This window comes from Mustela nigripes, chromosome 18 (genome assembly GCF_022355385.1).
Source record: "Mustela nigripes isolate SB6536 chromosome 18, MUSNIG.SB6536, whole genome shotgun sequence".
NCBI lineage: Eukaryota > Metazoa > Chordata > Mammalia > Carnivora > Mustelidae > Mustela > Mustela nigripes.
Genome location: NC_081574.1, coordinates 2668511 through 2695937, shown reverse-complemented (window position 1 = coordinate 2695937; position 27427 = coordinate 2668511). Strand labels below are relative to the sequence as shown.

At 44.3% G+C, this 27427-nt stretch overlaps 1 protein-coding gene across 1 annotated transcript in view; it reads left to right on the top strand.

Moving 5' to 3' along the window:
* The window catches only part of CSMD1 (CUB and Sushi multiple domains 1), a 1942714-nt gene that overhangs the window by 1651397 nt on the left and 263890 nt on the right, over positions 1-27427 (top strand). The gene's annotated exons all lie outside the window — the stretch shown is intronic.

The following is a 27427-nucleotide window of genomic DNA, read 5'->3' as shown; positions in this document are numbered from 1 at the left end:
CCAGGGTTTCAGGTAGTTGGCGTGACGGAGTTATCCCAGCCGGGTCGCCCGCGGGACCTCCCACGTGCACACTGGAGCTCTCACCCCCTGATGGAGACGTTCCACCTTTACCGTCAGGCCCACTTTTTAACGAGCAGTTTCCCAGGAAGGAAGGAGCGTAGGGACTTCATGGACGCTGACCCTCTGAGCACCCGTCACATCGCACCCTGTAGAGAGGTCGTGGACCTTGGTGGTGCGCAGGCTCGGCCATGAAACAGGTGAAATTTGCACACAAGCACATTCCCCTTCAGCTGTTCTCTTGGCAGGCCACTGGTGAACCACCTTTACGATTTACAAAAGAAAGTGGATGTAGCTCAGTGTAATGCTTTAAAAGGTTGCTAATAAAAATGAAATTATCGTCTGCACAATTTTTAATCTCCGGTTTCACTGAGCTTCCAGTGCAGTGATCTGCAAACGTGCTAAATTTTCCACTGGCCCGTTGTAAAAATATTTGAGGTAATTTTGTTCCAGCTAACTTGGTTTAGGGGAAAGCATTCCTTTATTCTATGATTTTTGCTCTTTTTATCTTCAGAAATGGAGATGAGTAGATGGTAGATGTGTGACTCATTGCCCTAATCTGGCAAAACAAAAAGTTGGCAACGCAACGAGGTGGTGTTTGTTTCTCTCCGACTCATTCCATCGCTACCTCGACTTTTTAAAATACATGATTATTCAGAGCACGTTTAGGTGCACAGCAAAAGGGAAGGGAAAATACAGAGGTTTCCCATTTGCACTCGCCCCTCACGCAAGCCTCCCTGTGATCATTGGTGGTGACATGTCATCACACACAGACGTGGTTCCCATGGGGTTTGCTCTTGGCGGTTGACGTTCTGTGGGTTTAGAAAAATGAATAATGCCGTGTGTCCACCCTTATAGTACCACACAGAGAAGTTTCACTCCCTAAAATTCCTCTGTGTTCTGAGTACCCATCCCTCGCCGGCACCCTCCACCCCTGACAGACCCTTTACGGTCTCCAGAGCTCTGGTTTCCCCAGACCGTCCTGGAGTTGGAGTCCTATAGTGTGTGGTTCCTCAGATGGGTTCTGTCACTGGGCGACATGCATTTAAGGCTCTTTCACGTCTCTTCACCTCTTAACTCATCCCTTTTTAGTGATGGAAGATATTTCATTGTCCACATGGGCCACAGGTCATTCATCCCTCGCTACCGAAGAGCATCTCGGTCACTTACAGGTTCTGGCGACTGGGAATCGTGGCTCTGAGCATTCTTGTGCCGGATTGTGTGTGGGTGCACGTTTTCCGTTCATTTTGGCCAATACCGAGGACTAGGACTGCTGGACTGTAGGGTAATGGGGTGTATGGTTTTGTTACTGGCCTTTTCTAAAGTTCCCCTTTATTAAATTCTTACAGAACCCAGAAAACACTTATTTTCCCATGTTCCTTCATGGTTTCCCTCTCTTCAAAAGACAACTTCTAGTTTTTTTTTTACATAGGCCCTTTATTATAATTATTTGAGAATCATAGATGTTTTGATTCTCCCTGTTAATTAATTAATTAATATGTTGATTTTAGAAAGTGATCAACATGAACATGCCCATTAAAACCTACAGAAATGAAACTTATTTTTTAAAAAATTCAGTATTCGAAATCCAGTTTGAACCATGTGAAACTGTCATTTTTCTAGATAAAAATGTTTGACAGTTGGCAGTTTCCTAAAGTTTGACAAGACCTTGCGCAAGAACTTTCCCTCCCCAGCTTCCGGCTGATGAGTCCGTGAGTCTGGTATGCTCTGGGAAATTCCATGTTAGGAGCAAAAATATACTGCTGACTCTGAGGCTTTTTTGTGAATGGATTTCTTCAAGGTTGTCCTTAAAATTCTATAAAAAGGGGAGAGAAACAAGACATACAAACTTTGTTTGGCCTAATTTAGAAAAATTCATCTCGGACCCTAATAAGGAAATGTGGGTTTCTGTCTTAACCTCTCAAGTCCGTGACTGGCCTTTTGTCTCTGTCCTTTTTGCTTTGTCTGTGGATTGAAGATATGCACTGATTTCCAAGGACCTTTGCATTTCCAAGACTCTGTATTCCGTATTGTGCATTTTCCCTTTGCCTTATAGATTATTCTCTTCCAATTCTCAAGCTGCTCTCTGACCCTAGGAGTGAACTAGTCTTCTGTACTGTTGGGACTCATCCAGTGGGGAGCTTGGGCAGGACTTGAGAGATACCAGGGAAAGAGAGGGGCCATGGTTCCCATCTACCCTGTTCCCTCGCTGCCGGTTTCCCGGGGTCGGCTCTGTCCCGCAGTCCGAGCTCAGTGCTTGTCTCAAGAAGCCATCCTCGTTGTTTTCTAGTTCTTCTACCCAGTTCCCAGGAACCACACTTCTACCTGGGACTGACCTGCGTGTGGAAATCATAGATGTATTCCTCGGGGTGCATAGGGGAGGACCAGGTCCTCTCTGTCCTTGGGTGTTACCGCCACTCTTGTGTCCCCACATGGTCCTGGTCTGTCTGGGTGCCATTTCTCTTGGCAGCCACCCTGATCTGTCTCACATGGGCTCTACCTGTAGACCACAGGCTGGAACATGGGCCGTCGTCCGGCCATCTCCACAGCCAAGATGCTCCGTGAACCACACAGCAAAATCTGTCACTTCGGGAATACCTGCGGGAGTGTCTGAGAACTTGATGAAAAGTTGGCTCTTACGCCTAGGGTTACTAACTTGTCAGAGTTTGCCCAGGACTTGCCTGACTTTAGCAAAGAAGTTCCTGAAACCCTTTAGTCAGATTATAAAACGGACACCCCCATGTTCCAGGAACTTCTTCCAGCCCCAGCAAACTGGAACAGCTGGTCACCCTACCCACACCCATGACCCATGTGCCACTGTCCATCTCTCCAGTCCCAGAGCCTTCCTTCCTCCACCGGAGGCTCCAGCAAGAAAACTAATTCAAGCTGGAGTCTTTCCAAACCAAAGGCTTAGTGTCTTCAAAATCTGCAAAAGAACTGTCCAGACCAAAAGGGCTTTGCTCCTCTTCTGTACCGGAGAGGAAGGAAAAGTCCATGTATGTGCTTCTGTCATCTTGAGACACGGGGAAAAAAAAAAAAAAAAAAAGAAAAAGAGAAAGAAAAGAAGAAAGGAAAAGAAGAAAGAAAACCTACTTAATGTATGTTACATTGTTTGACCACTCATAAGTCAAGCTAATCTTAAATCTGAAGTATGAGCACGGCACTGTGGGTTCCAAGTAAAATTTAAAATGATGGAGCTGAAAAGGAGTGTTTTCCTCATGGGATTGATATTTCAAGTATGACCACTGTTGCCAGGCAAGAGTGCCGTTTATCCGCTAGTATTAAATTAGAGTTTTCTTGATGAACCATTTTGACTTGATAGTATGCCCATAGCTTGTGAGCTAAGAATTACAGGTGTCCCTGACATATCCGAGGGAAATATTTGTTCAGCCATTGGTTTTCTTAGGGACATTTGAATCATCAGATTTTAAATAAATTTGGGGCACAGGAATGGGACATCAGTGCTGCTGTACCTCACAGGCACATAACTCCACGGTAAGTTGGAGCTCTGTGATTTTATCGGACGGTGTCCCTGTCCCCACGACACCGTCGTCCACTGCTCCAGGCTTCGCTTTCTCTCTTCGTCCTCCTGAGTCCGCCGGCCTCCCTACGGCAGCCTTCTTTGCTGATTTTCCTCTTCCTTCCCCCAAACTGTAAAGGCCGCATGTCCCCAGGGTGACATCGTGCGTTTCTTCTTGACCAGCATTCCATCCTAAGGTTCTATCAGCCACGTCCCACCACCCCCCTTCCCCCGAGCGCTGGCTGTCTCGTCGGCCCTGCTGTCCGCAGAGACACAGAGCAGGCAGCTCGGCCCACGACACTTGGCCACACTCCTCATCAGCCTGTCCCGAGCCTCATGTTCTTGAAGCCTTCTCTGCCCCAGCGGATGCCGGCGGCACTCGGAGAGGGGCTCGGGGTACAGCCTCTGCTTTATTAATCTCTTTGTTTCACATCCCACGTGTCGTCCAGCAACAAATTCAGTCGGGTCCGTACTCACAACCCCAGTTCCAACCGGTCCTCTCAGCCCGTACCCCTGCCGCCTCGGTCTGAGTCGTGTGGGATCGGGCTGAGCCGTCGCGGCCGACGAACTGGCTTCTCCTCTCCTGTCCCTGCCCACTCCCTCATGCACCCGGGCACGGGGAGCAGGACGCATCTTGAGTGGGACAACTCAGACGACAACTCACTTCTGGCCAGCACTCTCCACCGTCCCCCATCCCAGCAAGACACATTCCGGATTCTTCCTACTGCCGACGTGAAGGCTCTGAAATCTTCAGAGCATGAGGCAAACGTCCCCTCATCCAGAATCTCCATGTCACCCACAGTCACTGCCCCCCACCCAGTCAAGCCCCTTGTACCGGCGCTCCTGCAGGACAGCCCCTCCCTCGATCTGCCCGCATGTGCGGTGTACGTTCGTTTTACTACTTGCGTCCAGACCCTCTCCTCTCTGCTGGCTCCGTGAACCCCAGGGTAGCCGCAGCCGCCTATTAAGGTTGCCTTAGCAGATGAGTCATTGGTCTCTTAACCGTCTCCCAGCCCAAGACCCACATACGTGTTCCCGCGCTCACAGCGAGAAGTCTGTTTGCAGTCAGCACACTGCGTTCCTGGAGGGCAGACGGTGTTTGTACTTCTGCAACATGATGGATAATTAGTGGCTAAAAAGTATTTGCTAATTGAATATGCTTGAAAATATTAGGGTGACTGTGATTGCTCTGCAAACACTACGTGCCTCTATGGGGGATGTCGTCTTTTGCATTAACTTTAGCTTCATTCAAAATTTCTGAAAGAAGATTTTAATAATGCATATTTAAGTGCTGATTTTAATATGATTCTTTCACTTCTGGATTTGTTTTTACCCAATGTTGACAGTTAAGATAAATTATCTTCTCATAATGTTTATTATCAGGAGTTTAGTGGCCAGATATAGACTGCATTTTGACTAGTTAAGAACACATTATAAAAATGCAGTGAAAGTCATGCATTTTTGCTGACCATTTACATTTTGTAATTATTTAGAAAATTGTTTATCCTTGATCCCTTCATGTCTTGATGCCTTTTGGAAATAAGGCAGAACATTTTTATTTTATAAAGCTTAATACCCATTTTGAAAACAAATACGGTTTAATCTATCATTTGATAAATTTTCTTATTTCATTAAGGCATGGTCGTTTTTTCTGTGCGCTGAAATGATTTTGGTCCCGGAAACAGTCATTGCTTATCGTCAACTCTCCATGTCTGCGTGTGTGTTTCATGACGACTGACGGAGTAGGGGAAGGATCTCGCGCTTCCCCATGTGTGTGTTTACTTCACCTGACCGTAAGGCAAGCCTTTCTGTGCTAGGAAATGAGCTGCTGATGCTCACGAGATAAGCAAACCCCATTAAAGGCCCCTTGTCCTGCCTGCTCTGCGCAGCGTGTAAACAAGAGAACATGCGCTGACTAGTGCAATTATGCTAATCGTGATCAGACTAACACTTTTCATTAAAGCTTAATTACCATTTAATCATGCATAAGATGCAAGAAAATGGAGTTCAGCACACAAAACTGACCTTTACTCTGAGGGTTAAATAAACTTCCAGCCAGCCTTCCGTGGTCCGGACAGCCCGCTCCTCTGTCTCCGGGAGCCACTTGGCATCTCAGATTTTCTGAGACTGATTTCTTCGTAAATCTCGACTGTAACTTAGTGGCTACATGACATCTCTTCCTAATTTGCTCTTTGAAAGATAATTTAATAGATCATGTTTATGTTAAGAAAAAAACAAACCCTCATCCGTTGTTCATGATGGGAGAGCCCATGGGGACTGCCGGATGCGGATCGGCGTGGGATCGTTTTGTGGGAGTGACCCAGCCACGAACCCTAGCTTTATGGGCGAGGGTTCTGGAGGGGCAGCTAGAACCGCTGCTCCTCTCGGCCCTCCCGGAACCTTCCTCACGGGACCGATGGAGAACTGACCGTCAGTTTGTATCACTGGCCACTCCCAGGCATGGACCGGGAATGGCTCAGGGTCAGAGAGGGCCACTCGGCGTTGATTCCAGCACCTGCTCGTGCTGATGCAGCGCTGATGTCCTGAGTTGACAGCATGTAAGATGCCAGTTTAGTCGAGACGTTAAATCCTGGGATTTCGTGGAGAGCAGGGATTTTAGCCGTGATCAGTTGTGTGATACCCTCAAGACTGGTAAGAAAAAGAAAGGAGAGAAACAGGACGTGTAAATGACCCCTTTCCAGTTTGTGAGAATACATCTTTTTTTTACCCCCTCCAGTTTTACTGAAATATAATAAGACAGTTGTATAAGTTTAAGGTGTACAAACTGGCAATTCGATACGTTTATATTTGGGAAAATGATTATCATCTTAGCTTCTGTTAACACCTCCCTCACAACACGTAATCACCATTTCTTTCTAGTGGTGAGAACATGTAAACTCTACTCTCTCTGCAACTTTCAAGTTTACAGTGCAGTATTTTTCACTATAATCACCGTGCATTAGAGTCCTAGAAGGCATTTATGTTTTAACTAGAAGTTTGTACCATTTGACCAACAGCTCCCCGTTTGCTTGATTCTCCAGCCGTGGTAACAGACATTTCTACTCTCCGGTTCTATTAATGTGTCTCTTTAAGATGCCACCTGTATGATATTATACAATATTTGTCTTTCTCTGTCGGATATCTCTTTTTTTAAAAAATATTTATTTATTTATTATTTCTCTTCAGCATAACAGTATTCATTGTTTATGCACCACACCCAGCGGTCCATGCAATCCGTGCCCTCTCTAATACCCACCACCTGGTTCCCCCAACCTCCCACCCCCGCCCCTTCAAACCCTCAGATTGTTTTTCAGAGTCCACAGTCTCTCATGGTTCACCTCCCCTCCCAATTTCCCCCAACTCCCTTCTCCTCTCCATCTCCCCATGTCCTCCATGCTATTTGTTATGCTCCACAAATAAGTGAAACCATATGATAACTGACTCTCTCTGCTTGACTGACTTCACTCAGCATTATCTCTTCTTGTCCCGTCCATGTTGCTACAAAAGTTGGGTATTCATCCTTTCTGATGGAGGCATCATACTCCATAGTGTATATGGACCACATCGTCCTTATCCATTCGTCCGTTGAAGGGCATCTTGGTTCTTTCCACAGTTTGGTAACCGTGGCCATTGGTGCTATGAACATTGGGGTACAGATGGCCCTTCTTTTCACGACATCTGTATCTTTGGGGTAAATACCCAGGAGTGCAATGGCAGGGTCATAGGGAAGCTCCGTTTTTAATTTCTTGAGGAATCTCCACACTGTTCTTCAAAGTGGCTGCACCAACTTGCATTCCCACCAACAGTGTCAGAGGGTTCCCCTTTCTCCACATCCTCTCCAACACATGTTGTTTCCTGTCTTGCTTATTTTGGCCATTCTAACTGGTGTAAGGTGATATCTCAATGTGGTTTTAATGATGCCGAGTGATGATGAACATTTTTTCATGTGTCTGATAGCCATTTGTATGTCTTCATTGGAGAAGTGTCTGTTCATTTTTTTAATTCCTTTTCAGTGTTCCTGAATTTATTGTTTATGCACCACACCCAGTGTTCCATGCATCTGTGCCCTCCATAATACCCATCTGTCTGATGTATCTTGTTTAACATAATACCCTCAATGTCATCTGTGTTGTCACAAAAGGCAGGATTTTTTTCTTTTTTTAAGACTGAATACTACCCCACTATGTGTCTGTAGAGATGTAGATATGGATCGATGTGAAGGTAAACACACACGATGGGAGTACGTCTTCTTCACCCACTCATCTAGTGATGGACATGTAGGTTGTTTCCATGTCTTGGCTACTGTGTGCAACGCCGCAGTGGACACGGGGTGAGGATATTTACTCAAGATCCTGTTTTAATTTTCTCTGGATTAACACCCTGTAGTGAGATTGCTGCATCATCCCATAATTCTACTCTTTAATTTTCTGAGGAACCTCCGTACTGTTTCCCACAGTGGCTGCACCAATTTACACTCCCACCAACAGAGCACAGTCGTTCCACTTTCTTGAGGACGTCTCTTTGATGCTTGACAATAAAAGAGGTTATCCACATTTTGCTATAGAACTACCAGTTGGAATATCATCTGTGACAGCGTTTCTGCTGATATAAACCCTACCCAGGCTCGAAGCTCGTGCATCAGGCCTCAGGCAACTGTGATTTCTGTGGACCGTCACAGCGAGCTGACCCTCTCCTATGACCTTGGACATAAAATGTCCCATGAATCTCAAACTCTCAATCAACTCGCGTTGTATTAGGCAGACTTGAGCAACCTTATTTTGAGGAAAGGGCAATGCTCCCAGATTTAATAGACTGAATTCTCACAGTGCCTTAAAAACATGACATTCAGAAATAAGTTGAGCCGGTAGTTGAGAGCATGAGACATGCAAATCACTGTGACAATAACACTTGAGGCTGACCATCCAGCCTCACCCTGTCCAGGATAAGGGGACCCTTAGCCTTGTAGAGCGTGTCATACCGTAACTATAATCATTTGGCGGTAAGAAATTTAACCAATCCCTTCTTCACTCACACATGAATGGCATTTATTTACCAACAAATATTTGACCCCTTCCTGTTATGTTTCCGATCCGAGCCTGGGCGGGAGACCCAGCGCTACGGAAGGCAGGCATCGCCCCGGTCATCAACAATGGTGGGGGAGGGGCAACTGGACAATTACATCTTTGGAGTGTGCAGTTATAGCACCATCGGAGCTGCATCTGTGCCGTTCAGAACCAATCCTCTGTGTCTCTCTGGTTCTTGTGGATCCTGTCCTGCCCTTCCCCGCCCTTGGATGACCAGTCCAGCTCTGGGCCTATCAGTTCCTGTCCTCTACCCTTTGGTCTTCTCCATGCACTTCCCTAACCCCTCTGCGGATGTGCGCTCTCTGTGCATCACCTAACATGCTTGAAGGGTTACGTTCAAACATGTCTTTCTTCTACTCTTGTCTTACCATTCCTGTCCGTCCTCCCCACGTCCACTCGATTGCTTTGCTTCTGCCGGGGCCTGGCGGCTGTTGCTGTCTCCCTCGCAGTCCCTCGTCGCAGTTCATGCCTCTGCTTCCTCTCAGAGCAATGCCTTCCTCAGAGTCACGTCCCTTATGACGCGCTGCCCCCTCCTGTCTTGTGGGCTCTGGGCGTTGTCTCCTGCCCCTGTTCTCATGCAGGCTGGCAGGGCTCCTGACAAGAACCACACGAGCCAGCAGCGTCTTCACTCTAAATGTTGGCCCCCACCTGCGCAGGGCTCTGCCGCGGTCCCTTACTTGTCCGGCGAGCTCCTGTCCCCGCTCTCCTTACCGCTCTCCACTCTTCGCCGCCTCCTCAAACGATCGAACCTCTCGGATCCTCTTTCACTTAGTACATGACCTCAAGTCATGTCTCAGCAAAGACAAAGCCATCACATGGGTGCCCTCTGCTGCCCTCCAACAGCTATACAGGCCAATGGAAATGTCTGCTTCCTCACTCCTGTTCCCCAGGACATCAGCCCCTTCTTGGGAGCAGGGCTCGCCCTAACGACGCAGCTGCCGTGGGGACTTTGTTCTGTGTCGACCTCTCTCTCATGCTCCCTGATTCCCTTACTCAGGTGTATAAGTGCTGAAATCACAATTCGAAATAAATACCGATGACTCCCATGGTCCACGTCTGGGTTTCCTCTTGTTTCTCTGCTTTCGTAGAACACTTGTCCCAGCCCCAGAGGCCACCCGTGGGTGATCTGCACGGGACCCTCATCACATAAGGCCCTGAGACAGCCGGGTCTCCTCCTGCCCAGACTCTGTCCATGCGGCCATTCAGAGCGGTGCAGTTGTGCTGAACGTGGATGTGAGGAGAGCCACCTTGGCAGAGACAGATCTGACCACACTGAGCACCTGCTTGAAAGCTACTCAAGTCTCTCACTCTCGTCGGAATAAAATCCGAGCTCGGTCACACAACCTTGAGTCAGTCACCATCCAGCTTCAGTCTGTCTCCATTCTCGCTCGCTGCTTCTGCTCCTTCTTCCATCAGATCTTTGCTCTTATGTGCAGACCTTCCCTTGGTTGTTCCCTGGGCTGATGCCACCTCCCCCACCACAGTCTTCATTTTACAAGTCACAGTGAAACACAGCCCCTTTTAGGAGATTCTCTGGATCCAAGAATAAGTAAGAACCCATTCTATCTGATTTTTACACTTCCCTCTCATAATATTCAACACACTTTTTTTTTTTTTTTTTTTTTTTTTTAATGACTTTCTCATTGTTACTGAAAGCCCGGTACTCAGAGGTCCAAGGTCCTCGCCAGGACTGTGTTTACTTTCTGCTTCACAGTGACACAAACAGCTTTGCCTTTCTGTCTTCTGCCCTGTGTGTACGTCTGCATTTTCTGCATATTTCTTACTTTCTTAGTTGTTGGTTCTGGTGAGATTGAGTTTTCTAAACGAATTATTTTCTAAAAATAGTTTTGTTCTAATATCCGTCATCTCTAGGATGGTTCCAGATCCGCCCAGAAGATGTGTGTCAGATTCCATTCAAAGTAACTTCAAGTAGACCGCCCCCTGCAACAGCTCACACCCTAACCAGGGCAGGCGGAAACTCACGTGGGGCGTGGGCCGGAGTAAGGTACTTGGCAGCACGTACATTACTAAAAAGACTGTAGGCTCTCCAGATGCCAGCAATCCTGTCACTGAGTGTAAGGAGAGACCATATACCTATGTCATTTCTATTACATATAGAGTCTTTATTTTATATTTATATATAAAAATTATGTATATAACTTAAGCTTAATTAGACTGATTCGAACTTCGAGAAACTCCATGACCTCAAATGTACACATAACACACACACACACACAATTTTTAGACTCGGAGACACAGAGGCGTGGTTTTCCATACATAAGAGCACCTGACCAAGGGCTTGCCCCATCCTTACCAGTGATGTAAACTTCAGCATGTGAGTCAAACCCATTAGCGATAATTTCCATGGCAATTAGGTTAAATGAGGACGGAACACCGTGTGTACCATGGCAGAGCTTAATGCGGACTATACGCAAAGGTACAGAAGGTAAAAGCACTTTGACTTATCCGTTTTCTCCAAATCTGAGGAATTGCTATTATGGATTCTTGGTTCTAGAAATAGACTCCAGGGAAGTATTACGTGATAAATGGTGTAGTCTGCAGTTCTCAAATTAGATTTTTCCCTCACTTTGGCCTCCTGCTTCACACCACTCTATTCAAACTGACAGGAGGAAGGGTCTCCTGACTCGTGCTTGGCAAGAAAGCTATAGATAATGTAGTTTTGACTTCAAAACAGGAGAAGATAGTAAAGAAATAAATATCACTTTATCATGTTAATGATATGATACCAGATCTTTGCAGTGCTTCAGCGGGCTGAGGTTTCTACAACATATTGAAATTATTCATCATGCCTTTGTAATCAATCCATAATAGGCGAATTTGCAACACTTTTAATGAAAAACCTGATGGTGATGATTTCCTCTCCTCCAGTCTGTTTTTCGTCAATAGACAGATGTTTATTGTTCGTACCAATTGGAAAGCAGATAATCAGTTTAATCGTGATGGTTTTTGTGAGTAGATATTTAGAGAAGGCTCCTCGGAGGATGACGGTTGAGGTTTTTAATTTGATTTTGACTTCAGATATAAAGAAACTAAAATTACGATGATTCACTGAGGGATCCTTCAGTGTTATAAGGACGCAAAACACAGCCAGGCTGGCACGGGGCATTCAAAATTAAAATATTTGTGTTGGTGTTAGACATAAGGTGGTTTATAACTAACTCGCATCCTATTTCTAAGACTCAAAGGGCAAACATACTTGGTTTATCCTAGGTTTCTACATTTGGCAAGAATAGAGGAAACACTGTTGATTAGAGTAACTATCTCTGAGAACGTCCAATCCCTGCCCCAAGAGGAAGTTTGACTGCCTCACCACGCAGTCCTAGGAAGTTAATTAAGACAAGTGAGTCGAGTATTGGGAACACTATTACTCTGTTATATTTTTAGGCCTTTTTATTAAAGAGTTTCAAAGTACATTTCTTTGCATGGTCTAAGTTTTACAACTACATGACATCCAGAATTCGAAAACACAGTTTCATGACTAAAAAGAGGTGTTGGAACATTTGTTTGCAAGAATTAGGAAAACCATTTGATTCGTAGATATTGTCTACACTGGGAATTTATTATATACCAGTAATTTGGTCTTCCCAACGACTGATTTTAAGTGTCTCTCTGAGCCCACTGAGAAAGTTAGTTTAAAATGACTTAAACGCAGTAGTTTAAAACAAATTCCGGTATTATAATAGACCAACTGGAGAATCAGAATCCGGCTCCAAGACTGGGCAGGGGAAGAGGGAGCGTGAGTAAGGCCTGAATTAAAAATGAACATGGATGGGGTTGGGGATCGTGGCTTAGTCTAACAGTGGCCATATCAATAACAGCTCTTGAATTATTCTATTTTCATCTAATTAGCAGGAAAGCTTTTTATGGGATTCAGACTCGGTTTGGCTTTAATGAAATACACATTCCTCTTTGTGCAAAAGAAAGGTGATTGACTTATTTCTGTTGCCTAAGAAGTTGTTTTTAATTGTAGAATTCAATTTCTATGTGTGTTCAGCGCATATATGTCACATATTTCATAGCTATTCAGCACATGTCCTGAATAAAGCTCATAAGGCAAATTTTTCCACTTTTGAAATATTGTGACACAGAACTCCCAAGTGGCAGATCATCAAGGGTGTTTAATGTTTCCTGAGAATGTCACTCGTTCTGTCTGCACATCTGTCTTAAGACCTGTGTTTCCACTGACAGCCTAGAACCTTCCATGCTTTCGGAGGTTTTAACATGTCATGGAATCCTTTTCCTCCGGTTCGTTATTCCTCCTCCTAGATCTTGGTGACAACTCTGACAGAGCCTCCGGGGTTAGTAATTGTGTTCCCTGGGAAGGACTCTTTGTTTGGTTTCACATTCTTTTTCCCCCAAGAGAAATTGTCATTGTCCCCAGGAATAGGCAAAAATGACACCGTGTAGGGTCCATCTTCAGATTTGCCAATATTGACCAAGAATTTACAATCGTGAAACCTATATTGCTTTCCGTCATGAAGGAACAATGAGAAATACATGATTTTTGTGTCGGGTCTGGATAAAGTTTTAATCCCTTTCACTACTATGAATTGAAATGTTTATTCACATACTTTTATACGATACAAAAAAAATTTTTTTAAAGATTTTATTTATTTATTTGACAGACAGAGATCACAAGCAGGCAGAGAGGCAGGCAGAGAGAGAGAGGAGGAAGCAGGCTCACTGAGGAGCAGAGAGCCCAATGCGGGGCTCGATCCCAGGACCCTGGGATCATGACCCGAGTCGAAGGCAGAGGCTTAACCCACTGAGCCACCCAGGCGCCCCATGATACAAAATTTTTATAAGTGAAATGACTAATATTCATTATATGTAATTCAAATGAATGCTATAACTTATATTTATATAAGTTATATATATTTAGTTTTTATATTTTTTACATTAAAAATTTTCTTTAGAAGTCATTATAAATTCACATGCACTTGTCAAAACTAAAACAGAGATCCTATGGATCCCTCCCCCAGTTTCTCCCAATGACAACACTTTACAACGAGGGACTGCGTATCCCAGCTGGGGTCATGGCTTCCGTATGCTCAATACACAGACCATTCATCAGCACAGGGAACCTCAGGTCGTACTCGAATGCCCACACCCACGTCCCTCCTGCACCCACTCCGTCTTAAACCCCACAAACATTAATCTGTTCTCCATCACCATAATGTTGTAGTTTCCAGAATGTTCTGTGCAAGGAGTCATGGAACATGTCCTCTCCGGATGGACTTCTCACTCAGCGTCGTTCTGGGGAGACGCCCCCTGCTCCTTGTCTGCAGCCACAGTGTATCTCGGGACAGTGCTGGACAGTACTCCACGGATCGGATGTGCTAGCTCCCTTAATCACCCGCCCGCTGACGGCGATCTGGGTTATTTCTCGTTTGGGGCTATTATGAATACAGCTGCTATACACATTCATGTACAGGTTTTTGGGCAAACATAACTTTTTGTTTCTCAGGGATAAATGCCCCAAAGTGTAATTTCTGGGTTGAATGATAACTGAATGATTAGGTTGTAATGGCCAAATGATTTTCCAGAGTAGCTGAGCCATTTTATGTTTTCCCCCATGATGCCTGATTGACCCACCCCACCAGCATTTGTGTTGTCCGTGGGTATGCTTGTGAACAGAAGGACACGTCATATTGCTGACTGTGCTCATAGACATTATGCAATTTCTTAGTGGCTAATGATCATGAACATTTTTTACACCCTTATTCATCATGCGTATATTCCCTTCGGTGAGGTGTTTACTTACGCCTTTCGCCCGGTTTTGGTTGGATTATTACTTTTCCCGTCTGGAGCATTCTTCCTGTATTTTAGATATTAGTCCTTTGCCAGATATATGGCTTTCAAACTTCTTCTCTCAGTATGTAGCTCTTCTATTCAGCCACTTAAAACAGTTTTTCAGAGGAAAGGCTTTAACTGCGATGATGTCTAATTTATCAGTGATGTCTAATTTGCTTTTATGGATCGTACTTTTGCTTCCTTGTCTAACAACGAACTCCTTGCCCTGCCCTAAAGCCCGAAGATTTTCTAAAGCTTTTAGAGTTTTATCTTTTATATGGAAAGCTGTGTTCTGTTGTGAAGTAGTTTTCATATAAAATGAGACTTAGGTCAAGGCCCCCATTTTTTTTTTTTCAATCTCCAATGCATTGCTCCAGCACCGTATGCTCCTTTTGAGATGCAGGTGGGGAGAGTCATTCTCCTGTGCCGTTCAGCAGACATCACTCCACTCTTTGCAGGCGGAGATCTCGGTAGACTCCACGTCTCCAATTACTGAAGGACCTTGACATTTTCAGAAATTAAAGGAGGTATGTGGAGACTTAATTACGTGGCTCTTTGTAGAATTCAAACCCACTCTTTCATTTAAAGTTCAGGCTTAAGTGGATGTACCCCGACAGATGAATTAAGGTATCTCTTTCTGTCTGTTTTCTAAACCTTTTTCAGCCACTTATGCAATAATGGACATGTAACAGAATTCTAAGTGCTGGTCAGTGTTTGTCCTATGAAACATGAAGTCTGTGACCTTCACGATTTCCTTATTCTTCACAAGGGTCAAACCTAAAAGAGAAACTTTCAGAAAGATGATAACCTTATCATGTGCTGAAGAGTTGAATTCATAAAGAATTTAAATTATTTTTCTTAACTCAAGAACATAAGGATTAATGAGATAAAGTGTTACGTTCTTGATGATCCATAGAAGGGTAATGAAAGGCCGCAGGAGAGCGAAGAGTTATTGCATGGCGGTTGTCTGTGGACGGGCAGCAGACCCTCTCTGAGGAGGGTAGCAAGTATTCCAGGCTTTGCAGGTCACAGGTGGTCGGTGCTGCAACCGGTCAGCCCTCCTGCTGTCCTGGGAAAGCGGCCACAGACAGGACGAAAATGAACCGTCATGGCCGCGTTGCCGTAAAATTACGTTCACGCACACTTGAACTTTATGAACACAATTTGAATTTCTTGTGTCATGAAATAGTATTTTTTCTTTTGATATTTTTCAACCACTTAAAGATGTAAAAGCCATCCTTACGTTGCCAGCCCTAGCAGAGTAGGTGTTGGGCCAGGTTTGGACCTCGGGCCATAGTTTGTCGACTCCTGTTGGAGACCGTTAAAAGCAAAGTCTATCTGTCGGTGCCGTTACATCTGCATTAGGCTCCCCAGTTCCATAAATGTGGGGATGAGATAGAAACTCCAGTATCTCACGTACACATTGAAGTTGCTTTTATGATGATTATGTTTAATCGATCCCTGTAATTGGTTTGTAAAGTCATCAAGAAGTAAATAACCTTTTACAGATAAAGCAAATCTGACAGTATAATGCCGAGAAGTCAAATCCTAAATACATAAAAAAGGATATTTATGTTGTTTATTAACATCATCTGTGGGGGGGGGGTCTTCCAACCTATTTCCAGTTGCAGCTGAGCCCCTGCCCGCTGTTCTTCAGCGGGCTCTCCCACGTCCTGGTCCCCAGCATTCTACATCTTTTACTTCCCACAGGAGTGCGAGCCCTACGGGGGAGGGGCCCTAACCAGCTTCTGTGCCCGGGTGGTCCCAGTGTGGAGAACATGGCTGGGCACGCGGCCGGCACTGGAGGGAATGAGAAGGAGGGAATGAGTGCGCCGATGAAAACGCACCCCACCCTGGGTTGTGTTGTGGTTGTTTTCTTTTCTTGTAGCAATTTACTGACTTTGAGGTCATACAAACATGTTCTTACGTAATATGCTCATTTTTGCATTTTGAATTATTTGGCAGAGAAAGAAGAAAGCTCTACCATAATGTAACATACTTGCATAGGTAAAAAACAAAATAAAGTAATAATCGTGTCAATCTGGAAATTACTACGTGAAAAGACGCCTTTGATTAAATACGGCATCAGCCTGTCCTTTTCCTAAGATCGGCATTTCATCGCACAGGTGTGGGGTTGTGGCTGGAGAGCCGCGCTCCCGAAGGGTTCATGTTCACAGTACCAAGTTTGGGGATGAGGGTCACCATGGAGAACAAGACCCTCCAGTGTCCCCCATTTCTTGGGCTATGTATGGGCATGAATGAAAAGAGGGAGATTAGCGGCACCTGGGTGGCTCAGTGGGTTAAAGCCGCTGCCTTCAGCTCAGGTCATGATCCCAGGGTCCTGGGTTGGAGCCCTGAATGGGGCTCCTTGCTCACTGGGGAGGCTGCTTCTCCTTCTGCCTGCTGCTCCCCCTGCTTGTGCTCTGTCTCCCTCTCTCTCCAATGAATAAATTTGAAAAATATTTTTCAAACAGAGGGAGATTAAAACTCTATTCAGTGGATGAGTTAAGGGTCTAAACAGAAGTCCTTTTACCCATGAAGGTGGCAGGTTAATCTAGAAGTATCAACAAGAAGAAAATGAGCCAACTCTCACCCAGGAGGGCTACACGTCTAACATACAGGCCAATGTTGTGCACAGTGTTATCATCACACCAATTAATTTTTTATGTAAAAACTTGCACTTTTCCATTTGTAGTTTTTCATAATAAGGCAGCTTTTATAATCAACTGTATTTTGTGTGTACTTTTCCTTACTTTTATGTGGCTCATAAGAAATGATAATTTCACACTTTGCATTTATTCCGCTCCTCTGGTCAGTTGGCTCTGCACAGCGTTTTCGGTGCATTTCTGGTCACGGAAACACAGCTCCACAAACCACTTACAGAAATTAACATCATCGACTGAAAACTAAATTTCTGAATATGAGGTCCAGACCAGGAAGTAATTTAGGCTAAAAAAACCAAACACCTCATTTCCTTCATTCTTCTGGGTGACTGTTGTAAATTACTATTATTTTAAATTAAATCCAAGCTTATGATACATTTTTCAATCCAGGTTTACAGTACATGCAACATATGTATAAAAGTGCAAACTTATTTTTTGAGAATTGATCATTTAACTTACTATGTTTATTTCACAAATAATTCACCTTCCTTCTGTAACATATCCTTTGTTATGTTAATGCTAGTTATTGTGTCAATGCCAGTAAGAGTTACTGTTTATTAAATACACCTTCTGGGCCAGGCTTCAGGCTAGGCGCTTTAAATCCTTGCTTGCCAGTATTTATTGAGCATCTACTATATGCAAAGCAGTGTGCTGATAGCTTGGCATATCAATGAGCAAGACAGACAGGGCTCTTGTCTCAGGAAATGTGCCCTCTGGCCAAGTACACTCAGATCAATACTGCAGCCCCTTGGGACAAGTCCTCTGACCGGAGAGGGCCAGGGAGCAGTGAGAAGGGTGACTCCTTTAAGGGTGAAGGAATGAAGGGAAGACTTCTGGGAAAGACTGCTTTAAGCTAAGACTGGTAGGACAAGTGAGCAAGGGTGTGGGGGACTGTCCGTAGCAAAGGGTACGTGGATTTGCAAAGGCCCAGAGATGAGAGAGAACTGTAAGGTTCTTTTGTCAAGGCCATGTTGGGGTGATGGAGAGAAATCTACCAGACCAACTTAAGAAAACCCTGTCATTGGCTCCTGGGAATGAGAAGGGTGAGCGGGCGCCCGGCACACCTGCCTGGACCCAGCCCTTCCAGTGGGGTCACTGGGACCTCCCCGTCATGAGTCTCCAATCCTGGCCATCTCCCTCGTCCCAGTTCAGGGGACCATCACAAGGAGGGTGACTTTATCATTTTTATTCAAAGTAGGATAGTTTTTCGAACAAACCTGGGTGCTCTTAGTAGTTCTGCTGGGACAACTGGTGTCAGCCGGACCTGTCCTGAGCAAAGCTGAAGTCCTGTGTTGGGCTGGCCATCATGGGTCTCCACAGCCAAGACAGACGGGCTCCTTCTCTCAGAGCTGTCTGTCCCAGGGGAGACACAGCCACGTGTAAATATGGCTGCTCGGGGAGATCGGGAAGAATGCCTGGGAAAGAGGTCTGGACAGTTTGGTACATGACAGGGTCACTGAATGACCAGCTCCATGATGACCCAGAAAAGTCTTTCTGAGAAGTTGACATTTGAACATGACCCAAATACCTTGACTTGCAAAGATCAGAAGAAGGAACATTTCAGAGGAAGGGAGTTGCCATTGGAAAGCCCAACCGTGTGGAGTGAGCTAGTGAGTGTGGAGGAGGAATGAGGTGGTCAGCGCGGTGAGGCCTAGCGGGTGCAGGGGTGGGTGGTGAGGCCTAGCGGGTGCAGGGGTGGGCGGGGGGCCGGCTCCTGCATTTTGAGAACCGCCCAGCTGTGGTCAGACTCCACCAAAGACTTTCTATAGGGACATGATAGGACCTGACTTGTACTGTTGAAGGGTCATCCCCAATGTCATATGCAGGATGGGTTTCACCAGGAGATAAAGGGGAACTGAGGCCTGGCGACTGTGTTGAGGAAATAAAATTAAAAACACAACCTTCTAGGGCACCTGGGTGGCTCAGTCGGTTAAACTTCTGCCTTCTGCTCAGGTCATGATCCTGGGGTCCTGGGATCGAGTTCCGCATCAGGCTCCCTGTTCAGTGTGGAGCCTGCTTCTCCCTCTGCCTCTTCTGCTCCCCCTGCATTTGCTCTTTGTCAAATGAATAAATAAAATCTTAAAAAATAATAAAAACAGAAACTCTCTCCATGAAGGAAAAACAGACAGAAAATAATGGTGTTATTAAATAAGCATTAAACCAGAGTGTGATGTGCCTTCTGCTACAAGTTTGCAAAGACAGGAAAAAACTGTCTCCTTTTTATGTGACAAGATATAAGCCATTACGTGCATGTTCTCGGGATAGACTGTGACCAGCGCTCACGTAAGAGGACTTGGCAACACCATGTACGGGGACATCGTTCATCCTATGCTGACTTGGTAGCTGGAGAGTTAGGGAGTTCATCTGCGCCAGTTAACTGGCTTTGTGTCAAGGAAAACCTCACTTGTGAAAGGAGATGCGTGACTTCATACCGTGGCTCAGGTCTCCTTCCCTTGTGGACGACAGAAACGCCGGCCTGCTGTTGAGACGGTCCGAGGGATGACTCCCAGCACCTTGAAAAACACTGTGTTTCATCGTGAGGATGGCAAGGGGCCCTAAAAATTGAGCATCCATTTTAGAGAGAGCAAATACTAATGGCAAGTTTTCCAAGCACAATTTCTAAGAAGACAGGCAGAGCTCTCCTCGTTTGCTTTCAGCAGGGAGAGATGAGCTTGGACCTGGGCTTACAGGAATAGCGAGGGGCTGGACCCGGTGTGCAGTTCACTGAGGACCAGGGGTCAGCTGCGCTGTGCCGCCCAGACAGGGACAGGCTGACGGAGCAAGTGTTCCTCCTGCGAACTGAGGACAGCGGTTAGACTGTCATTTTCTCTCTCACTCTGAGTTCTTGGCTGAGGCCTCCCGTAATTAAAGTCAGAAGAAAACAATCATGAGTTTGTTAACATGTATATGTCCCGTGTGCCTGGGGATGCCCACGGAGAGGGAGTGAGTCACCTGGTGCCCCAGACTCCTTTGTAAATGCTCTTCCTAACTAAAGGCAGAAGCAAAAAGGCGTGTGGCAAGGGCAGGCTGTAGTGGGGGGTTGGCAGGAAGAGCAAGGGAAGGTCGGAGAGGAGGGAAAGCTCAGCGGATCAGAGCCTCCTGGGAGCCTGTCTCCTGGTCCTGGCTTGGAGACGAGACACTCTGAAGAGGAGAGCTGTCCCTTCCTGTCTCTTACAAACGGGCAACTTCGACTCTATTTCAGAACTCCTGCGTCGGCTCTTCTCTCAACAGTCCCCTCGAAATAAACCGAGGCCAGCACGGGATCCTTCCCGGTGGCTTATTCTCCTACCCTTCAATGACATTTACAAAGATGGGAAAATGATTAATGCGTAATGAATTAATTAGTCAAACAGTTAATTAGTCCAATGCACGCTCTGTTTCACAAAGTAGACGTGGTACCAACATGCCCACTTGCCTCCCCAGATGATTTTCAGAAACACCTCTGGGCTCTTTGTCCGCATCAAATCCACAGTCTCCCTCGGAGGGATTCTGAGCTCGCCCCTGAAATGTCCAGGAAATGAAGTGTGGGTCTCCATGTTTGGAAAACGACTCTTCTTACTTCTGAGAACCTGGGGTGGGCAGAGGTGAGAGTCTGTCCCTGGGACCTCTGGGGCTTTAAGCCACCGGGTAACGCCTTCCCGGAGGGACAGGTGAAAACCAGGCCCGCCCTCCTCCGTGGCTGCCATGCTCTGAGGATGGCTAGAGCTCTCATGTCCTTCCTTCCTCGTGTCCTCTCTTCCTCCTTAATATCCTGGCACCAGCCTTTGGTCCCCAAATGGTCACTCATCAGTTCTCTCCTCTGGGCCCTAGAAGGCCCAGATCTCAGCCACTGTCCCTGCTGAATCCACTGTCCCCACAAATGCTTCTGCTCTGGCTGGCCTGCCTCCATGATTTGCCTTTGGGGGGCTGACTTGGAGAAGCAGACCAAGTCTGAGCTCCTGGTCACGTGTCCCCACAGTGGGCTCTCTTACACTTTGCTGGGAGTTTGCCCCCGACACCCCACACAGAGATGCTTCTGCAAACTCACCGCCCCTCACCTGGGTGACCACAGGCTTTTGGAAAAGATCCTCCCATCCAAACAAAAGCTGGCTTCTCCCCCAGAGGATGGGAGAGGTCCCCCACATTTACATGACTAAGAGGACCACCCAAGAGACCATCCCTCCTTCCAAAATTATTTCAGCTGATGCCTGCAAATAAAAGCAGGAGATAGGCAGGCTGCCCCCTCCAAAAAAAAAAAAAAAAAAAAAAGGCCTCACTGGGCACCCCCTATAGTCTCTGCCTAGCCAGTAGCCTATTACATACTGCAAAGGACCTTTCAAGTGCACTAGCTTTCCTTAGTAAGTTGAACGATACGGCTTGTACTTAATGTGCACGTTGTGTTTGTATTAGATACACCTGCTTCCGTATGTGGACTGCACTGGGGCTGCGGGGTGCACTTTTCTATCGCATGCTAAGCATTCTATCTCTTGAGAAGTGCTACAAAGGGGTATTTTAAAACAATGTGTGTATGGTCAGCAAACTTCTATAAACCAATAACTCGGTCAATGAACATGTTTCTTAAGTGGTGTTTAAAAACATGGAGGGAGGACTTTATGCATTTAATAGTTCATGGCCCCATCCTTAATTTTTATTTTATTAGGAAAAAACATAATTTTGTATATAATGTATGAATACATATATATATATATTTTAAATATACACACATATATATGTATGTGTGTGTTGTATATATAGATGCATATATATGTGTGTGTGTGTGTGTGTATAAAATAAGCTGTAGGGTATTTTTTGTTAAAATATATATATATTATAGAAAATATCAATTTCATGATAAAATATTAATTACTAATAAAATATTATTTTATAGTATTTTGTATACAAAATACAGATATGTATACATATATATACATATAGTCTATAGGTTCTTCAGAGTCAAAAATTACTTTATCTGATTGGAAGGAGATGTGGGCCCACTGCAGGTTCTTACTATGTAGTAGTTCTGTTCTGTCTGTACTATTAGAAACAAAAAGATGCATTTTTTTTTCCATGAAGGGGAGCCCGTGTTTTAGATCGCTCAAGTTGACTGGAATGGTCCTGAATTCCTGTGGACGAGGGTTGGAGATGTCCCTTAGATTCTGTGGGGCCTGTGGGAAGTGTCTTTATGACCTGAAGTATTCCAGAGAACCCCCTGGGAAATTAAAAAACTCAATATTCATCATCTCAGAAATGGTACCTTCTTTTTCTAAGGTAATAGAGGGATAAGGCTAATGACACTGTTTAAGTATCGTTTCCCTTTTTTTTAATGGTGATAAACTAAGAAGATTCAGAGTCACCAAAATCCCATTTGGAGAGAAAATATTGAAGAGAAAAATGGGTCAAAGGTGTGTTGTGGCACATAAAAGAGCACAATCGTGAGAAAGAAATGAGCTCATGGTTTCATCGATAACTTTGTGTGACCCAGAGAATGGAGGAGCCATTGGTTGAGGGTTTTCATTTTAGTTTCTGGATGAGTTGTATTGCCTTTACCAGGAAACATCTTTCCACAATTCAGAACTAGGCGAAAATAAAGTGGCATTTATTTCAAAGACCCAAACTATGTATTTCCCCCGCATTACTTAAGATTGTCATCTTTGTTTCACCTCAAGCGCTCTCACTGCTTTCTTAGTCCAATCTGGAGAACCGTAGCACCTTTTTATTTTTATGTCGTAATTCTAGGAGGAAAGAGTAAAGGTTTGGGGTTCACTTCAATTCGACTAAGATGTCATGGTTGATTAACTGGTAATTTCAAATAATCTTTGAAAATGCACAAGCAAATATATGCTCCTTTTCTAAGAACATAGAAAGAGCCATGTTATGACAACTCACCTTTCCATATATTTAGCTAATTTTGTGAATGCAATATTTCTATGTATTAGACAACATGAAATTCACGAGTATTTAATTTTTAATGGTGTGCTCTAGTCTTACTCTAGAGATTTCAAATGAAAATTTGGTTTAAAGGTAGAAAATGTAGGATTTTTTGTGGCTCAGTTGGTTAATCTCTTTCCTTTGGCTCAGGTCATGATCCCAGGGTCCTGGATTCCAGCCCCAAGTTGGGCTCCCTACTGAGCAGGGAACCTGCTTCTCCTTGTCCCTCTGCCTTTTCCCTCTGCTGGTTCTCTCTGTTTGCCTCTCTCAAATATATACATACATACACACACACACACACACACACACACACATATATATATTTTAAGTAAATAATGTACTTGTAAACCTCAATTAAACATCAAACCATTGAATGACATACAACCATTAGTGCAAGCCTGTGTTTTCTATACTGGCATTCTGTTGATCTTTAAAAGGAAGAATTTGAAGAATTTAAAGGTTTGTTGAGAAAAATGTGCTCTTTGTTACATAAATTTAGGAAACACTAGATTAAACTATTTTTAATAGGTCTCTTTGCTGTAGAATTTCTCTGAACCCTTAATCCCTGCTGTGCAGCATGAATGCACGAGAGAGCGCTAGAACACACAGGATTGTTAGAGTATACAGTGTCGATTGCCAATCTTGTTTGACCAATACCTGTTAATAACCTACAGAAGTTTCCTATGGGCCAGTCAGTTTTTGCAAGGCTGATGTACCTGTTGAGATTCTTATTCATGCACAAAATCTGTGCACCTTTGTGTAAAGTTTCTTTATTGGGCAATGTGTGTTTTTGAATATGAATTTGGAAAGAGAAGTGATTAAACATATCTTGGTTTTAAAAATTACAATGAAGGGAGCCTGGGTGGCTCAGTCTGTTAAGCATCTGTCGTCAGCTCAGGTCATGATCCCAGGGTGCTGGGATCGAGCCCCGCATTGGGCTCTCTGCTCAGTGGGGAGCCTGCTTCTCCCTCTCCCTTCTTTCTCACTCTCAAATAAATAAATAAAATCTTTTAAAAAATAAAATAAAAAATTGCAATAAGAGTCAACCATGATCTCCTTGATGTTCATATCATATAAACTGTGGCAGAAATTATCAGTTGGAATGGCATATGTAGTCATATGCGCAACCATTTGCTTGAGGAGAAGATGAAGTTTCCTTTGAGGATGTGCAGTGAAGTCCAGAAGAGAAGTTTGTAAATGTACAATAGAATTTGCTTATGCTTGTGGCTTGCTTGTATGTATGTTTGTTTGTTTTTCTGAAGCTCAGCAAAATCTCAGAAAGGTGGAGGGCAAGTAGCTCTTAGGTTATTTAAGATCATTACCTGAGTAGTAAGCTCCACGTTGCTTCTAAAACACTAGTTCCACACGAGTACATGTTGTTGCCTAGAAGGCGACCGCTATGGGTGATGAGTCTGGTGACTGAATTCTGGAGTTGCTGTTCTGTATCATACAAATATGTGGCTGACAGGTGCAACGCTCTTGACTTTATCCCTAAAAGTTCTGCATCCTGAAGTCTATTCTGCATTCCTGTCTTCTTTCAGGGTGACGTGCTCGCTTTCTGCCCTGCCTTCTAACCTTTGTAGCTGATCATGATAGGGCATTTACTGCTCCTTTCCCTTGGGAAACATCTGTGAGGCTCAAACCCTTCCTCTCCTCTTAGCATCTACTGAGAACTGTACTTCCCGGTAAGATTGTCTTCCCCTAAACACTAGAAGTGATAGTAATGTGGAGGACGGCAGGCACGCCGCACCAGACATCACGCTGTGGTGCTGAGTATAACTGTAACTGAGGCGCTTCAATGTCTAGCATTAGAGGAAAATAGGTACTTTGGTAATGTATTACCTGAAAATACATTAATGATGTTGGATAAAATTGTTCTGAGTCTTTAAAAATGCATCACTAAACCTGTAAGAAAATAAGAAACCCCCAGAACTCCCAGAATCTTGTTAAACAGGGAGAAGTCAGGGAGCCCAGAACTGGACTTTGTCTTGACAGCAACTGTCAGTAGATCCTGGTGACCCAAGCTGCCCTTCTGAGAGTCCAGTGGGCTGAGGGACTAGGCATCAAATTCTAAGATAGATTGATTGGATACCCTCATGTATAGCTGGTACTCAAGGGGAGAGGGTTGAGTAAGAGAGAATAGAGAGGGTTGCATGTAAGAGAGAAGAGAGAGATTACAAATAGATAGATACCAGATAGATAGATAGATAGATAGATAGATATAGATAGATAGATGATAGATATTGATGCATAGAGACATGGATACATGGGTATAGGCGTAGACATAGATATGCATGATCTAGAACTCATAACCAGAAGCAGGTATCAAACTAGCTTATAGGTGAATTCCTACCATCTCTATGGTCAAAAATGCATCACATTCCCATAAATGAAAATTTATTTTAAAGAGGTAGAAAGTTTTTAGTATTCCAGCCACATTGTAAAGTCAAATATGAATCCCATCTGGATGAAAACACCTTTAGAGTAGACCACAAAGAATTAGTATAGGTGAAGCCCCAAAAAACAGAGGTGCAAATTCAAAACTCAGAAGCACTATAGTTTCCATGAGGTATTGGAATTATCATCATATCAGGAAGAGTGTAAAAAATAATAGAGAACCAAGCTAGAGGTATCAAAATTCCAAGTTTCAAGATATGATACAAAGCTGTAGACATCAAGACAGTATGGTACTGACACAAAAATAGACACATAGATCAATAGAACAATAGAAAACCCATTAAGAAACCCATAGACATATGGTCAAATAATCTTTTTTTAAGATTATATTTATTTCTTTGAGAGAGAGAATGAGCAGGGGGAAGGGCAGAAGGAGAAGCTGACTCCCCACCGAGCAAGAATACCACCCCAGGACCCTTAAGTCAGACGCTTAACTGAGCCACCCAGGTGCCTCTCACATACATAATCTTTGACAAAGGAGTCAAGTGTATACAATGAGGAAAAGACATCCTTTCAATAAGTGGTGCTGAGAAAACTAGACAGCCACATGCAGAAGAATGAAGCTGGACCACTTTCTGATTCACACATAGAAATCAACTCCTGAAATAGACCCCAAATCATAAAACTCCCAGAAAGAAAATAGGTGCTTATTTCTAGGACTTTGGCCTTTGCAGCATTTTTCTAGATGTACCCCCTCAGACAAGGAAAACAAAAGCAAACAGAAACTATTGACAACAACAAAATGAGAAGGCAGCCTGCTGAAGGAGGGGAGATAGTTGCAAGTGATATATCCTATAAGGGCTTAATATCCAAAATACATAAAGAATTTGTATAACTGAACACCAGAAAAAAAATAAAACAATTAAAAACTGTGCAGAGGAACTGAATAGATGATTTTCTGAAGAAGACATCCAGATGGCCAACAGACACGTGGGAACATGTTCAGTATCAGCAAACGTCAGGGAAATGTCGAAGAAAACCGCAATGAGATACAACCTTACACCTGTCAGAATGGCTAGAATCGAAAAGACAAGATGTAACAAGTGTTGGCAAGCATGTGGAGAAAATGGCACCCTTCTCTGTTGTTTGTGGGCCTGTAAATGGTGTTGGCGTTGTGGAAACACTTTGGGGGTTCCTCAAAAAGTTAACAATGGAAATGCCATACAATCCAGTAATTCTACTACTAGGTATTTACCCAAAGATAACAAAGCAAAAACCCCCACTAATTTGAAAATATGTATGCACTCCTATGTTTATAGTAGCATTATTTACAATATCCAAGATATGGAAGCAACCCAAGTGTCCATTAATGAATAAGGAAGAAGTGGCATATATATATATATATATATATATATATATATATATATATACTTTATATATTTATATATATACTTAGCCATAGAAAAAAATGAGATCTTGCCACATGTGACCACATGGGTGGATCTAGAGGGTATTAGGCCAAGTGAAGTAAGTCAGACATCCAAAGATAGGTACTGTATGATTTCAGTTACATGTGGAAGCTAAAAAGAGAACATACACACAACAAAAAGGCCCATAAATCAGAGAAGAAATTGATAGCTGCCACAAGGGAGGGAGTGGGGGGTGTGGCCAGAGCGGGTGAAGGGGAGTGGGAGGTGCAGACTTCCAGTTATGGAATGAGTAAGACGTGGGAGTGAAAGGTCCAGCACAGCGATCGCAGTCGGTGGTGTTCTACTGATGTCGTATGGTGACAGATCGCAGTCGGTGGTGTTCTACTGATGTTGTATGGTGACAGATCGCAGTCGGTGGTGTTCTACTGATGTCGTATGGTGACAGATCGCAGTCGGTGGTGTTCTACTGATGTCGTATGGTGACAGATCGCAGTCGGTGGTGTTCTACTGATGTCGTATGGTGACAGATCGCAGTCGGTGGTGTTCTACTGATGT